Below are 15739 nucleotides of genomic sequence, written 5' to 3' on the forward strand. Positions count from 1 at the left end.
AGCAGCCTGAACCGTTGATACAAGGCAGGATGGATCCATGCTTTCATGTTGTTGAGGCCAAATTCTGACCCTACCATCTGAATGTGGAGCAGAAATCCAGACTCATCAGACCAGGCAACGTTTCTCCAATCTTCTATTGTCCAGTTTTGGTGTTGCTGTGTGAATTGTAGCCTCAGTTTCCTGTTCTTAGCTGACAGGAGGGTCACCCGGTGTGGTCTTCTGCTGCTGTAGCCCATCTGCCTCAAGGTTGGACGTGTTGTGTGTTCAGAGATGCTCTTCTGCAGACCTCGGTTGTAACCAGTGGTTATTTGAGTTACTGTTGCCTTTCTATCAGCTCCAACCAGTCTGTCCATTCTCCTCTGACCTCTGGCATCAACAAGGCATTTTGTCCACAGACCTGCTGCTCACTGGATATTTTCTCTTTCTGGGACCATTCTCTGTAAACCCTAGAGATGGTTGTGGGTTAAAATCCCAGTAGATCAGCAGTTTCTGAAACACTCAGACTAACAACCAGCGATTTCAGCGTGTGTTTTTGACCGTGAGCTTTTCCTCCTGGGGAACTCACCATCTCATATTTCACGTTTAACTTTATGGATTTATTCATGTTCACATCTGATCCTCTGATACCCTCACGAGTCTCTGTATCACTGTCCCGCCCTGCCTGCGTGTGTGTGTGTGAGTGTGTGTTTCCCAGTGTGTGTTTGTTCACGGTGCCATATTATTTACATGGATGAGTGACCTTCACAGGGTCGTGTCACGCTCGGTAAAGCCGTCTGCGCCGTGGCTGTGCACAGTTTTCAGGCTGGCGTGGACGTGCTGCTCCCTGACGGAGGAGCTGGAGGATCACAGCGGCTCCGTGTTACACTTTGAAGTCTGACAAACTCACAGGACGGGGACGAGGAGCGAGGAGGAGTTTGTGGAATAAATAACCTGTGTCAGCTCCTGGGATGTGTTTGTTTACTCCAGGGTGTCAGGGAAATATTCAAGGAGGGGAAGAGGGAGGCGTTACCCAGGTTATACGGAGCAGCAGGCTGCAAAAAGTGAAAACTAAGCAAGTTTTAGGTCTTATTTTTAGGAAAAAGTGTTTTATTAGACTAAATTTTACGCTACAAGACCAGAATATGTCTCATTTTAAGATATTAGAAGACAAACCTCCAGAATGAGTCAAATTCAGACTCCCATGGTTGGTCGAGTCATGGAGCTTTAAAAAAAAAAGAGTGAAATGTTCAGACCTCTGCTCGTGCTTTAAGGTTGCATCATTTCATCTGATGGAAGTTTCTCTTTGCATCATTCGAGGAGCATTTCTCTGACTTATCAATGAGAAAAAGCCGAGCGTGTGTGTGTGTGTGTGTGTGTGTGTGTGTGTGGCAGCGTCTGGCAGTCAGAGATTGGGTAATCCTGTTTTTCCTCTTAATGAGGTATTAACATGATTTATTCCACCGCTGATGTGTGCCTTTAAATTTTACCTTTCCACCTGCTCAGCGTCTCCCTCCTCCCTCAGAGTGATGAGCTTTTTATTTTACCATGATGCTCTGTGATTCACGACCGGCTGTGGGGAAACTGCAGCTCCACCTGTCCCGTCACCCCTCCACTTAGCTCCCCTCACCTCCCTTCGACCCCGGGACCCCGGCGGAGCGGCAGAGTCCTGCAGAGACACAGAAGACGGAGAGTCGGAGGCAGAGTCAGGGGGGAGATAAACAGAGAGTCTGTGAAATCTATCTGCCGCCTCTCGGCTGCCGGCCAGGATGCTGCTGCTGTAACATCCTTAATCTGACTGGCAAGGCCTGATGCCGATCTGACAGCTCCTGCTGATGTACTGTGGAGGGAGAGATACGAGCTGCACTCACACACACACACACACACACACACACACACACTGACACACACTCTGGAAGCACTTACCATTATTTTTGTCTTGTTGCAGCTTCCCCACTTCCTAAAGTCAGTCCAGGATTTTTGGGATGTTTGGTGTTTTCTTCAGCCGTGGTTAATCTTCACCAAGAGTCTTCAACCTGCAGCCCTTTGACTCCTTTGCAGCTATAAAAAAATTTAAATATATATTTTTTAATTTCTTACAGCGGGTATTGACATGATATACTCAAAAACTTCAACTTTATTGCCTCCTGAAGGGAAATTGGCAAAAAAAATAGTAAAAAAAAAAACGCACACACTCACGTTTACCCTCCTGCTGGTACCTATGCTAAGACTGCCACCAATATTCAACATGAATATTAGAATTTTCCAAAAATTTCATTTTTTTAAACTTCTAAAATTCATCAAAATTAAAAAAATTGATTGAAATTTTGAATTTCAATAATATTTTTTACACATTTTTAGATTTCCAAAAGCATGCAAATTTCAGTTTTTTTAAATTATTTTTTAGTTTTTTGCAAAATTTGAGAATGTATTTGTTTGTCAAATTTTTGCAAAATTTTGATACTTCAAAATTGTTTGAAATATTTTGAAGAATTTAATTTTTTTTTTTTTAATTTATAAAATTTTATTATTTTTTCAAATTTTTGCCGGCTTTTTAGATGTCAAAAAGCATACAAATTTTGCTATTTTTTAAAATTATTTTTAAAAAGTTTTTTTCAATGTTTAAATGTATTTGTTTGTCAAATTTTGCAAACTTTTGAAATTTCAAAATTGTTTGAAATTTTTGCAACTATTTGACTCTTTTATTTTTGAAATTTTAACATTTTTTCAAAGTTTTACAAAGTATTTAGATTCCCCAAAAATGCATTTTTTGCTTTTTTTTTTTTTTTTTTTTTTTTTTTTTTTACAATTTCTTTATTATTATTATTATTATTATTATTATTATTATTATTATTATTTTTTTTTTTTTTTTTTTTTAAAGTGTTTGTTTCGAAAACTTCGCAAATATTTGACATTGGAAAATTGATGGATCTTTTTGAAATTTTTCGCTTTTTTAAAATTCTCGTAACTTCAAAACTTTTTGGTAATTCTGCAGATTTATAAAAAAAATATAAACTGAGACATCACATGTACAATTGCATACGTTTAAAAAACTGCCTGTTTTGATATTTAATTATTCACTAGATTTTAAATATGAATAGAACTTTATTCATTTTTTGTCTTTATTGTCAAGATAAAGTAGATTTTGTTGCTTCTGAATGACTTTAATCCAGGTGAGCTGAGGATAAACGTCTCCTTTGGAAGTAAAGGATGCAGACCCTGATCTTTACTCTATGATGCAAGTAACACCCCATTTAATACTCGCATAGCACTTTTCAGACAGCCCTTGAATGTAAAACTGAATCAGTGTTTCCTGTGTGGTGTCATCAGAAAATTTCTTCATGTTTCTGGTAAAAAAAATCAAGAACCATCAGGATTCTTCTCCTGTTATTTCTGCTGAGCCTCTAAAAACCAGAGGATGAAAGATCAGACACCAAAGCCACTTCTGCCGCTCCAACCTCAAGATTTCCACCTTGTTAGAAACGTCTGACACGTGTCACCGATTTTTGACGTGAAGGTGACACATCAGTGGACGCCACGGACACGCTGATAAGGGTTTTATCTGTGACGCTGGGAAAACGCAGCAAACCACTTTCCAATCCTAATAAATAAAAGGAAAAAGTGAGTTTTCTGGTGTCAGACTTTAAAACTGTGTGATTTTTATGTTCGATGCAGTCGAGAAAACAGGACTTTGATTTTCTTGCTGCAGAATGTGACGATCAATGAGCCGATAGAGTTACACACAGCAGAGAGGAGAGCTCTGACAGACTCACAGCCACAGTGTGTGTGTGTGTGTGTGACTGGAATAGCAGGTGACTTGTTTTGGTGCTGAGCCCCATATGTGCAGCGTACAAAGGAATACACGCGTGTGTGTTTGTGTGTGTGTGTGTGTGTGTGTTTGTCTAGCTAATCATGTGTGTCTGAGTGCACTCAACAACAACAACACCCCATCACCAGACGACAGGCCGGCCGGCAGGGACCCCTGTCCACCATCTGTGTGTGTGTGTGTGTGTGTGTGTGTGTGTGTGTGTGTGTGTGTGTGTGTGTGACACAGACTGGTGGTAGTGATGCTCTGGTCTCCACCTATCCCCCTGTCATTACCCAGGAGGCGATGGAGGGGAACAGAGAGATGAGGGGAGGATGAAGTGGAGGAGGGAGGGTGTGTGTGTGTGTGTGTGTGTGTGTGTGTGTGTGTGTGTGTGTGTGTGTGTGTGTGTGTGTGTGTGTGTGTAGAGAGAGACAGAAAGAGGCAGAAAGAGCAGAGACCTCTGTGTGACAGAGTTGCAGGTGGAGAAAGCAGGAGGAGACGTTGAAGGACTGCAGAGAAGACGTGACGTGACAGAGACGAGGAGACGGGATGAGGACGGACGGCCTGAGCTGCGGACGGAGAGGAAAGACGAGGGGAGGTTAAAGTGGAGACGAGCAGTCCTAAAATAGATGAAGAGGCCCGGCCGGTCGTCTGTGGACGTGAGGAGCTGACGGAGGAGGGACGCAGCCAGTCCAGGATGAGGAGACGTCAAATGAAACACTGAATCTGAATCTGACGCCATCCGTCACCGGCGTCTGATCCCTCTGTTTACAGAAGCGACAGATCTGCCGCCATATTTCTCTCTGACATAACAAGCACATCACTTCCTTTTACAGCCGGCTGCGTGGACTCGGAGCAGGAGATAAAAACACATTATGGCTGGGAGAAATGAGATGCTGATGATGACACTGATAGCAGTGTTTTCTCTGCGAGTTATTGCTGTCGAGCGGCAGATCTTGGGTGGGAGAAACACATCGCAGAAGTGAATATGGTCTGTACATATTGGGGCGATGAAGCAGTTCATTGTCCATCTGTTTTGTGTTTAACTCGCTCCATCTGGTGCAGCTATGCGCTTACTGAGCAGATAATTTGTTGTTTCCTCTGGTCCAGCGCTGCTTCGCTTCAAGATCGACTCAAAACAAAGAGGATGAATCATTTCATCACTCGTTCTGACTCTGAAATGATTTACTTTGGGCTTTAGGTACAGTTATCTTAAGATTAACTTTGTTTCTTTTTATTTATTTCAGATCCTGTCCTGCAATCCGGGCAAAGACAGCAGATTTGGTGTTGCAGAAAACAACAACCCAGCAATTCAAAGTTGTGACTTTTTTTTTAATCTCAAAGGCAGAAAACAAAAATATTCACTTTAATAAGATTAATTAAAATAAGAGAGCTAGAAATATTCCTGCAGATCTTTTCTAACATAACTTTTAATGCAGATGCTAACATAACCGATGATATAATTAGCATGCTAATGTTTTTTACTTGGACAATGACTGAAATGTTTGGGTTCATCTTCTTACAAATTTTCTTTTTAAATAAAGAATGTCTGTAAAGTTTCCTTTTTTGTTGTTTTATTAATTTTTTTCTTCTCTTTTCAGTTTTGTATCATATTTTTCTCATAATATTCTGTAATTTTTTTATTTTTCCTTTATTTTTTTGTCCTGTAATGTGCCTGTCTTGTATGTATCTTTCTTTGTGATCCTTTTGTAAACAAGATAATTCATCTCAAGGAACATTCCTGTCAAGAAATAAACTTTTTGTCTGCATTTTTTGTTGTAAATAAAATTTAGAGTCAGTTTATAGATGACTTTCATCAGTAGCTGGATAATTATCAGGAAAATATATTACTTTACTTTACTTTATATTTTGTAAAACACCATATGCAACAAATGCTCACAAAAATAATGATTTGAAGGATTTAAAAAAAAACAAAACAAAACAAAAAAAAAAGCATCTGCAGTACTCCTCCAAAACACCTGAGGGCAGTGTCCCACTCCTTTTACAGTCTCTAGTTGTTTTTCTACCCTTATTTTGAGCACCTAATGCTGAACAGGGACTTTGTTTTGGAGGAAGGAGGTGAACAACAGGCTATGTGCGGCTGCTGGTCAGTGAAGGAGGGGAAGCTCATTTTTTTCAGCCTACATCATAAATTTGTTTATTTATTTAAAGGTAAATTCTACCCTCCGTGTCAGCTTGTTAGCAGCTGGAGCTGCTACGTGAGACTACGGCAGGCTGTAAGTGTGAGTGACAGGGGGAGAAGCTCCTTAGCTGTAGCTGTAGCTGCTTATTGGTGAAAAGAGAGAGAATCTTTAAACACAACGCTCGTCGTTTTAAAGAAAGGTAAACTCTCTGGAGATCAATAAAACCTCCGGATCAGTCCAGAACAAGTTAATGTAGAACTGAGAAGATGCTCTGGTGGAGGGTTATACTTCAAGATCCCTGACTGGCTCATTTCACTGTCAATCAAAAAGGGATTCAGCCTCAGACAGATCATCCAATCATCATGCAGAAGCCCAGCGTCCAGGCCAGCCCACTGCCTCATAGACCCCCAGAGACGCTGAGCGTCCGATGGGCGGGACAAAGCCCAGCGTTTATCCAATGACCGTCCAGTTTCCACAGTGGAACAACCCACTCTACGCTTCCCCGCTGAAGTCAGAAGACGCTCAGCGTCCGACTGTGTTAAAGGGCTGAGACGCTGCCGGGATGAATGAGAAGGAGGTGGAGCCAGTTACCTGTGATAGGAGCTGATTCTGAACAAAAGATGAAGGAATTCTAGCTCAGATTTTATCAATGACATGTTCACACAGCAGAACAAATCAACACTTTTTATAGAGACATTTTTGGGGAAGCTGAGCAGCGAAGAAGTAGCTAATGTGTGTTCCACTAGCGTCCACATGCATCATGAGCTTTAATCTGTTATTCCTGGATTTCCCTTTTCTGTGCTCTCTGGACATTATTTGATGATTTTTCTGAGTCAAACTTCATTTTTATGACTTAAAACTTTGATAAATGCAAGTTTTATGTTGTCTGTGTGTACGGTGACTCGGCATAAATCTCTGTTAGCGTTAGCCGCATGTAGACAGAAGTAGATCTTCATGTATGAGTTTGGCATTTTGAGGCTTAAGGGTCAAGAAAGGGTTAAATTAAGTTTTCAAAGCTGCAGTAAGCATGGAAACACACACACTCACACACACACACACACACACACACTTTATAAATTTCCAGGAATCCTCCCATCCCTCCGGCTCAGCCCAATTCAGATGTCATATGTGTATTCTCACCGGATCAAAGGGAGGTCACGTTAATTAGCCAATTTCACACTCCTCTGCCAGCACACACACACACACACACACACACACACACACACACACACACACACACACACGTACACACACATGCACCATCCTGACACAGATATGTTAATTAAAGACTTGAGACCCCAGCAGAACGAGCCAATCAGAGCTCAGCGTTTGAGATGAACTGTTGATTCTGTGACGTGGTGACGGCGTTCATTCCAGTTTTTACATTTATTGATTTTTATTTTTAATCCTTGTTTAATTACAACTTTTTTTTTTACATGCAATAGGAGGAAAATCAGCGTGTCAGCATGCACGTTGCTGTCCACATCGATGGCGTCCAATAACAGCTGACGTTAGCGCCCACACTTTAAGCTATTTTCTCATCTCTGCTCTTATTCGTGCAGAAATACAAGGATCTGAGCCTCCCCACTTTAAGACAAACTCTCCAGATTTCTAATATTTCTCCGGCTGTGTTCCTGCTGCATGCTGTCTGTTTACACATGTGCATATGAACGACTCTGGAGATTTGGGCCATCTGTGCGTGTTTGTGTGTTTCTCGCGTGTTTTGCATGATGCACACCTGGTAACCACCCACACACCCCCACAGTTTCAGCTGGACGGACGTGAAGAGGAGGAGGAGAAAAAGGCCTGACGTTCATCATCGAAACTCCAGACTGCTCCGTGTTTCCTCTCTTTTCACCCTCATTCACAGATTTCATCCCTATCTGCTCAGATTCGTCGAAATGTTAAAGAGCTCCTTTTTTCCGCTTTAGAAATGTTTCTCAAGCAACTGCTTTAACATCCACATCTGCAGGCAGCACGAGGAGATTTACTCTAAATAAATCAATGATGGAGGCCCCGGCGCTGATAAGGTGTGCAGTGTCGCCAAATATAAACTACAGCCTGAGGCGTACCTACACACTTAAAGCAGGGGTTCCCGGTGTGGGGGTCGGGACCCCCGGAGGCCCGATGAGATGGATCTGATGCCAGAGCGTGACAGGTGGAAAGAAAAGCGAGGGTAATTCTACAAAACGCTTTTTTCTGCTCAAATATTCAAGAGATTTAGCTTCAGGACGGCAGAAACTAATAAGATGAATCTTTGAAGGGAACAATCATCTTTTATTGCAGACCTCAGATCAGATCAGAGATGGGGGGATGTGAGCGGATTAGGAGAGCGGAGGGAAATCTACCGAGGCTGGAATATCACGGATAGTCCATCGCTTAGGGTGAGAGTGGGATCTCTCAGCTCTGCACGGCAAAAACTGAACTCAAAGCAAGTGTTTATATTTTATATTTCACACAAAAATGTCTTTTTGGGCTTAATTTGAGCCACACACACCTGGATAGTGCAAAAAAAATTGTCATTTAAAGATTTTAGAAGATGAAATTGACGTCAATTTGTCAGTTTGTAAGCTGGATCATAGAGTCTCACTTTAACCGAGACTGAAACTGCAGCTTCTGGCTCTGCAGACATACAACACTGAAGAGATGACAGCGTTTACATCAAATTTTCAGTAAAATCGTCTTATTAGACTTAATACCAGCAACATTCACATAAAAAGTCTAAATTTTGATAAAAAAAAAAAGAGCAAATATTTAAACAAAAAAATTAACATTTTTTTCTTTTACTATAATTTCTGAAATGAAAAAAAAATGCATAAAATTTAACTGTAGAGTGAAAAAATGAACTAGAACAGCCCAAAAGCTGCACTGTCTAAAAACATACACGACCCACTAGCTTCTTAAGAGTGAAGCCAAAACCATTACACTTCAGAAACAACAAGTCCTGAAAAAATGTATTTCAAAGGTATTAAAGACAAAAAAATGCTTGAATTTCTTGTGAACAGAAAAAACCCCGCCAATGGTTTAAGAAAAATTAACTTGTTTTGTTTCTTGTATGACAACATTATTCATTTCTTTAAGGAAAAAAAGAAATTTAAACAGAAAATTTGCGAAAAGGAAAAATATCTGCCAATGTGGTGAGAAAAATTAACTTGCTTTGTTTCTTGAATGAGGACACTTTTTATTTATTTGAGGAAAAAAACAGAAATCTGAAGTCGCAATTTAGATTTTTTTCTTTTACAACAATTTATAAACTCCAGAAATGCTTAAAATTAACTGTCGAGTGAAAAAAGAAACTCAAACAGCCAAAAACCTGCACTCTAGAAAAACGTACACGACCCACCAGCTCCTCAAGAGTGAGGCCAAAACTATTATACCTCAAAAACTGTCATAAATACATCTCTTTATCTCCTATTTTTGTGTACAAATTGTCTTGTAAGATTTAATGAGCCACATTCAGCTGACATGTCCAGAAAAAATGTTGTATTTCAAGATACTAAAGGCAAAAATGGTGCTTGAATTTCTTGAAAAGAGTAAAAAGATCTGCCAATGGGGTAAAAATATTAACTTGTTTTGTTTTTTGTACTCCTATTATTTTGTTTGATACAAGCAGAGTTGATCATCTCTTTATAAGCCATTCAGCATCAGTGTTTCTTTTTTAATATCTGGATAAAAATATTTTCTGCACCTGTTGGATGAATGCAGCTAATTTTAAGTTTGAAAAAAACAAAAACAAAAATAAAATAAAATAAAATAGAATAAAATAAAATAAAATAAAATAAAATAAAATAAAATAAAATAAAATAAATATAAATAAATAAATAAATAAATAAATAAATAAATAAATAAATAAATAAATAAATACTTGATTAAATTTCAGTTTTTGCAGTGCAGTAGTCTTGGCCTCACTTTTGGGGAGCTTGTGGGTTGTCTATTATTTCATGCAGTATACACTGTACGCTCTTCGGCCAGTTTATTTTGTGTGCAATTCAGTGTCAGCATTTTTTTAAGTTTAGAAATTGTTGAAAAAGAACAATAATGTGAATTTCCTGCTTTAATTTTTGGCACATTTCTCAAAACAACGGCTCAAACCTGAATATAATTTATTTACATTATTATTAAAGAGAAAAACGACTACTTCAAACCTCAAGAGATGATGCTGTTTTGAACTTGGCTTTGAAAAAAACAAGTCAACTTGTTAAAAATAAATTCATAAAATTATTCAACAAAAAGTCAATTGTTGCTATCACTACGTGGATTTCTAAATATTATAAATATTATAAATATTATTAAAATTATGAAAAATGATCCCACATTTCTCATAAACGAGACATGATTTCTTTATTTTCTACAACTTCTGTTTCCCGTGCTGCTCTTTCTGTGCGACACATGACTTTATAAAAAGGCTGAATAAAACATTTAATAAAATCCGTTGATATTTGGAGCGTTTGTCCCTGAACGTGAAATTGTTATGGGACTGTAAATCCTCCCTCGTCCTGACTCCTCCTCCTCCTCCTCCTCCTCTCTGAACCAACATGAAGCTGCTGAATTCCAGGCATGCTCCCTCATTGATCCTGTCTGCTCTGCTTTCGCTCATATCACCGTGTTCAATTGAGTCTAAACGGACGGCGCTGTGCTGTAACATGAAAGGTCAGAGGTCAAACCCCCTCAGGATCCTAAAGAGCCCGAAGCAGCTGCTGCTCCCTCTGACCCCAGGACCTCGATGAAAGAACGGGATGGAGAGGAGAGAGGGACAAAGGATGGAGGAAAGGAAAGGAAAGGAGGAAAGGAATCTTTAACTCCCTGCGTGCACGTTATGACCGAGCAGAGAATGAGAGGGATCTGAAAGAGTCTGTCTCTGTTAGATTTGGCCTTCAGTCCTCGCTCAGCCTGCAGAATCCACCCCCGAGCTTTTCAGACGAGCCAAAGCAGCGCTGAAGAGGATGGCCTTGCTTTTCAATGTGGAGCGAACAGAGCTTTTTAAAACTGATCAATGCTCCCATGGTCGAATCTCAGCGAGCACAAACAGAGCACACACACACCGAACACGCAGAGTCGTCATCATCAGATTCCCACAGGTGTGACGGCCCAGGCTCAGGTCGCCGCTCCTGTTCTCATGTGCGACTCTAACCCTGACTCTGCTGTGGTTGCTGGAGTCTGAACCCAGAGTGTGAGTTCATCCCCGGCTCGTGCAGCAGAGCAGCTGATTAAAGACGAAGAGGTGTCTCACGTCGCCGAGTAGCTTTAAACACAGCAGCAGAGTGAGTCACAGAGTCAGAGCTCACAACAAGGTTACTGAGCTGCAGGAGGATCAGGCTGGTAATTACTGAGGCAGTTACACAATCACACACACACACACAGGCATCTGTCATCTGTAGGCAACTGGTGCCACAGCAGCTAGCAGCTAATTGGATCATTGTCTGGAAAGGAGAGAGGAGGAGCGAGGGATGAGAGGAGGGAAAAAAGAGAGGAGAGCAGAGAGGGGAGAGAAAACAAGAGATTAATGAGACCAACAGCTCTCAGAGGACTGCCGGGCAAGGTGAAACTCACCGGGGATAAGTGCCTGAGATTCATCTGTTTTGCAAAAACGTTTCATAACCGAAGCAGCTCCTGTTTGTTTTCAGGAGTCAGACGATTCCTGTCAACGCTGGATCTGTCGCTCGAAACATTTGTGTTTAAAGAGAGGGTACTTTCCTTTTCTGAGTCCTTCTAGTTTCTTTCCATCCTTATTTTTCCCTCCCTGGTGTTTCAAAAACTTTTGTTTCAGCCTCTGTCTGGAACACTTTCTTTAAGCACTGTCTCTTTAAGGCTCCCTGCTCCACAAGCCCCCTTCACTCTGATTGGCCAGCCCTTTAAAGGCCTGTTAGGGGCGGAGCTTTTGGTATTTGAGGCCTGCCTTTCAAACCTATCATAAACCAGTTAGGAGATCCATCATCTCATAAACCTCTCAAGTATTATTACCCCTCTTTAAGTTGATATTAAAGATGATATTAAAGATACTTTTGATAAACTTCACATACAATCCAAGCAAAGATGGATATTTTATGGCAGAGGGACGAATCAGTAGAGAAAAAAATCTCCAAAACCTACTTTGTCTTTCAACAGCAGCTCTTGCAGGACAGCAGGAGTAAGAGTGAACACAAAAAACAAGTAAACAAACAAAACTTACCTGAACCTCCTTTAAAATCCAAACATGTTCAACAGAAAACCCTGGAAAACTCAGAGAAGAGAGGAAACACAGAGACTGAAAATACACAGCAGGTAATCAGACACAGGTGTGAGACAGGACACAGGTGAAACCAATGAAGGCAATCAATGTGGAGGGACAGGAGACACACGGGGAGCAGGAACGTCAAAATAAAACAGGAAATCAAAGACAAACAGAAGTAAAAAAAAATCTTATGACAGAAATCAAGACTTATAGAGTCAGGGGTCTGCAATCTTTACTTTCAAAGGAGACATTTTGCCTCAGCTCAGCTTTATTGAAGTCATTCAAGAGCAAAATAACTGCTTTATCTCCACAATAAAGACAAATAAGTGTATACAACTCTATATATAGTTAAATCCTAGAAAAATTAGGAAAAATAATCTTGACAAGATTTTTTTTTTTTTTTTTTTTTTTTTACAATAAATGCAATTGTACATTTGGTGTTTCAGCTTAATACTTTAAATAAATATGCAGACATTTCAAAAACTTTCAAATTCAAAAAATGTCAACATTTTTTTTAATAAAAAAAATTGAAAGGTCAAAATAAAAAAAAATTAAAAACCTAGAAAAATTTAAAAAAAATTGCAATTATCTGAAAAAATTTAGTTAAAAAATGAAAAAATTGCATTTTTTTGGAATTTTAAAATTTTGCAAGAATTTTTTTTAAAAAATAAGAAATTAAAAAAAAAATTGCATTTTTTTAAAACTGAAGTTTTATTACATTTCAAACTTTTTTGAAATTTCAAAAATAGAAAACATTTAATTTTTTGCAATTTTTTTGAAATTTGAATACATATATTGAATATTGGAGTGTGGTGCTGGTGTAGTGACCCGCAGGTGGGTGTATGTGAGTGTGTGTGCTCTCCTTTTAAAAAAATCAAATTTCCCCTCAGGGGACAATAAAATGGAAGTAAACTAGTATATAATGTCAATTCCCTCTGTAAGAAAATTAAAAATTTCTCTTTCTTTATTATTTTTAAGCTACAAGGAGCCACTGTAAAGGAGTCAAAGAGCCACAGGTTGAAGACCCTTGATCTAAATTCTTCACAAAGTAAGTCCCTGGTGAATATTTTGACGGCAGTGTTTATTGTGGTAATCCTCACCTCTGATTGGCTGATTGGCTGATTGGGATCACGTGACGCTGTGAAACAAGGAAGTGTTGATTTATGAAGCTGTGAGACTCAAAAGTTTTCCTTCTCCATCAGGCTGGTTTCTTTTCAAGGTAGTAATCCAAGTCCCAGACATCGAACTGTCACGCTGCACGAGTTTCACATTTGTAAACAAACAATGACTACAGAGACAGATTTCTGCTTCAGGAGCTGGGAGAGACCAAAACAGAGCAAAAAAGAAGTCAGAAATGTCAGTATTAATGTCAGCATTGTGTCCGACTTCTTTCCCCTGACCATGAAACTGAATATTTAACCAGACTGATGAAAACTCTGACGATGACGTAACGTCGCAGCGTTGGACTCTTCCTCCTCGTCCACACAGAATCAGATCTGAAACTGAAAGGGAAACCCCTTTTCCTGAATGGCTGACCTTTTTTTTCTCCCAGCGGCCCACACAACTTGATCCTTATTGCTGCTGAATGAAAAGGGACAAATTAGTGTGTGCACGTGTGTGTGTGTGAGAGTGTGTGAGTGTATTTTTACGGGAAGCAGTAGTTAGGGGAAGAATGACTCATATGGATCGTCTAGTGAGACAATGAGGGCTGCTGGAGGATATCGCCCTGCGTGTGTGTGAGCATGTGTGTGAGCATGTGTGTGTGTGTGTGTGTTACAGCACTGATTGAGGGAATGTCACAGAGCAATGAGAAGGAACCAGGCCAACTGCCACCAGAGCGCTGGCGGTCAAATTGGACGGACTGTCACAGCGGTTCTCCTCATGTCCACGTCGCCTCCTTCCCCCTGTTGCTCTCCAAGTGCTAACAGCACAGTGAGGCTGATCAGTGTGTCAGAGTGTGTGCATGCGTCCCTGTGTGTGTGTGTGTGTTCACTGGCCTATATTTGACATGCGTATAGCCTTATAGCCAGATGGTAATGATGCCCCACTGGCCCCCGCGTGGATCGGAAACACTGACACGTTGTGAGTGCTGTGGATGGGAAGCAGCGATGAGCAGTGACAGGACCAAAGCTTCTGCTGTCACCGCTGGACACACAGAGGACGGGCTGACACACACACACACACACACACACACACACACACACACACACACACACACACACACACACACACACACACACACACACACACACACAAACACACACACTGAAGAATACATATCTATAATTATTCTGAATGATAAGGCTGCTTTAACGGACGTAACTGACACAAAAACTGAGTCAAAAGTTTCAACGTGGCACTTTAAGTCCAAGACCAGGTCTGAGGTAAACTGTAAGCTCAGTTAATTAAATTAGTCTGGCTGCAAAATACAGAAAATCTGCATCTAGATTAAGGGTCTGCAACCTGTGGCTCTGTGACTCCTTTGCCATGGCTTGAAACTAAAAAAAAATGTCATTAAAATAAGATTTTTTTTCAGGTAGATACAAGCAAAAAAAAAAAAAAAAAAAAAGAGAGAGAGAAAAGATGAGCAACGTAATCAATGCATGCATTCAACTATTCTTTCAAATTTTTGACGCTTTTGCATGTTTTATAAAATTTTGCTTTTTTTTTGCAATTTTTGGAAGTTTGCTTATAATTTTTTTAAAAATTTTTTTAAGTCATTTGTTTTTTAGAATTTTATATTTTTTGAACAATGTGGAATTTTTTACAGTTACAGTTTTTTTTCTTAAAAGTTTGGAAAAAAACCTTAAAAATTTACACTTTTCCAAATTCTTGGAATTTGATAATTTTTGACTTATTTTTCTATTTTTGTAATAAAAAAAGGAGCTAAAGCCGATATCTTACATTCTTATTATTTTTTCAATTATTGCACATTTTTTGAAATTTTAAATTTTTTGGGGTTATTTTAATTCATTTCTGCAAATATTTTTTTTTGCAATTTTTAAAGTTTGCTTTTTTATAATTTATTTTCAAACATTTTTAGCAAATTTTTAGAATTTCATATTTTTTGAAAGTTGTGGAATTTTTTACATTTAATTTCTTTTTGAAAGTTTGGCAATTTAGTAAGTCACTTTAAAATTTAGATTTTGGTAAATTCTTGGAATTTATTTTCTTAAAATCATTTTTCTATTTTTGAAAAAAAAAAAAAAAAGAAATAAAAATAAACTTAAGCCATTAGCTTGAATTACATTTTTTCATGGGAATGTTGCAAATATTTTACATTTTAAATTATAAATATTGGTGGGGATTTTTTTTTTATTTTAATTTCTGTAAATTTCAAAGAAATATTTAACTGGGACATCACTTGTACAATTTTATGAATTCAAAACACCCTTTAAAAAAATTATTCACTAGATTTTTACTAGGTATAGAAGTTTATACACCCTACTGTGTGTGTAGGGTGTGTGACTGTGAGTGCTCCAGCAGCACAAACCGACCTGCTTCTGTCCCCGTTTGGACTACATCTGACCCCGTATCTCCAAACTTTACTCTAAACTGTGCTTTAAAAACACACCATCTCTGAAATCTGAGTTCAGAGGT

General features: G+C 39.2%; 1 long non-coding RNA gene across 1 annotated transcript; it reads right to left on the reverse strand.

Annotated features, from left to right (window-relative positions):
- Window positions 1–1417: 1417 nt before the first annotated feature.
- LOC141808362 (uncharacterized) lies at window positions 1418–12180 on the reverse strand. The gene is made up of 3 exons (XR_012599900.1): window positions 12098–12180; window positions 1903–2037; window positions 1418–1645 (listed from the first exon to the last, which is right to left on the reverse strand). It is a non-coding gene; the product is annotated as an uncharacterized LOC141808362 (long non-coding RNA).
- Window positions 12181–15739: the final 3559 nt, after the last annotated feature.

Source organism: Halichoeres trimaculatus, unplaced genomic scaffold, assembly GCF_033239565.1.
Source record: "Halichoeres trimaculatus isolate MK-OKI-2021-1 unplaced genomic scaffold, fHalTri1.1 fHalTri1_scaffold_19, whole genome shotgun sequence".
Lineage (NCBI taxonomy): Eukaryota > Metazoa > Chordata > Actinopteri > Labriformes > Labridae > Halichoeres > Halichoeres trimaculatus.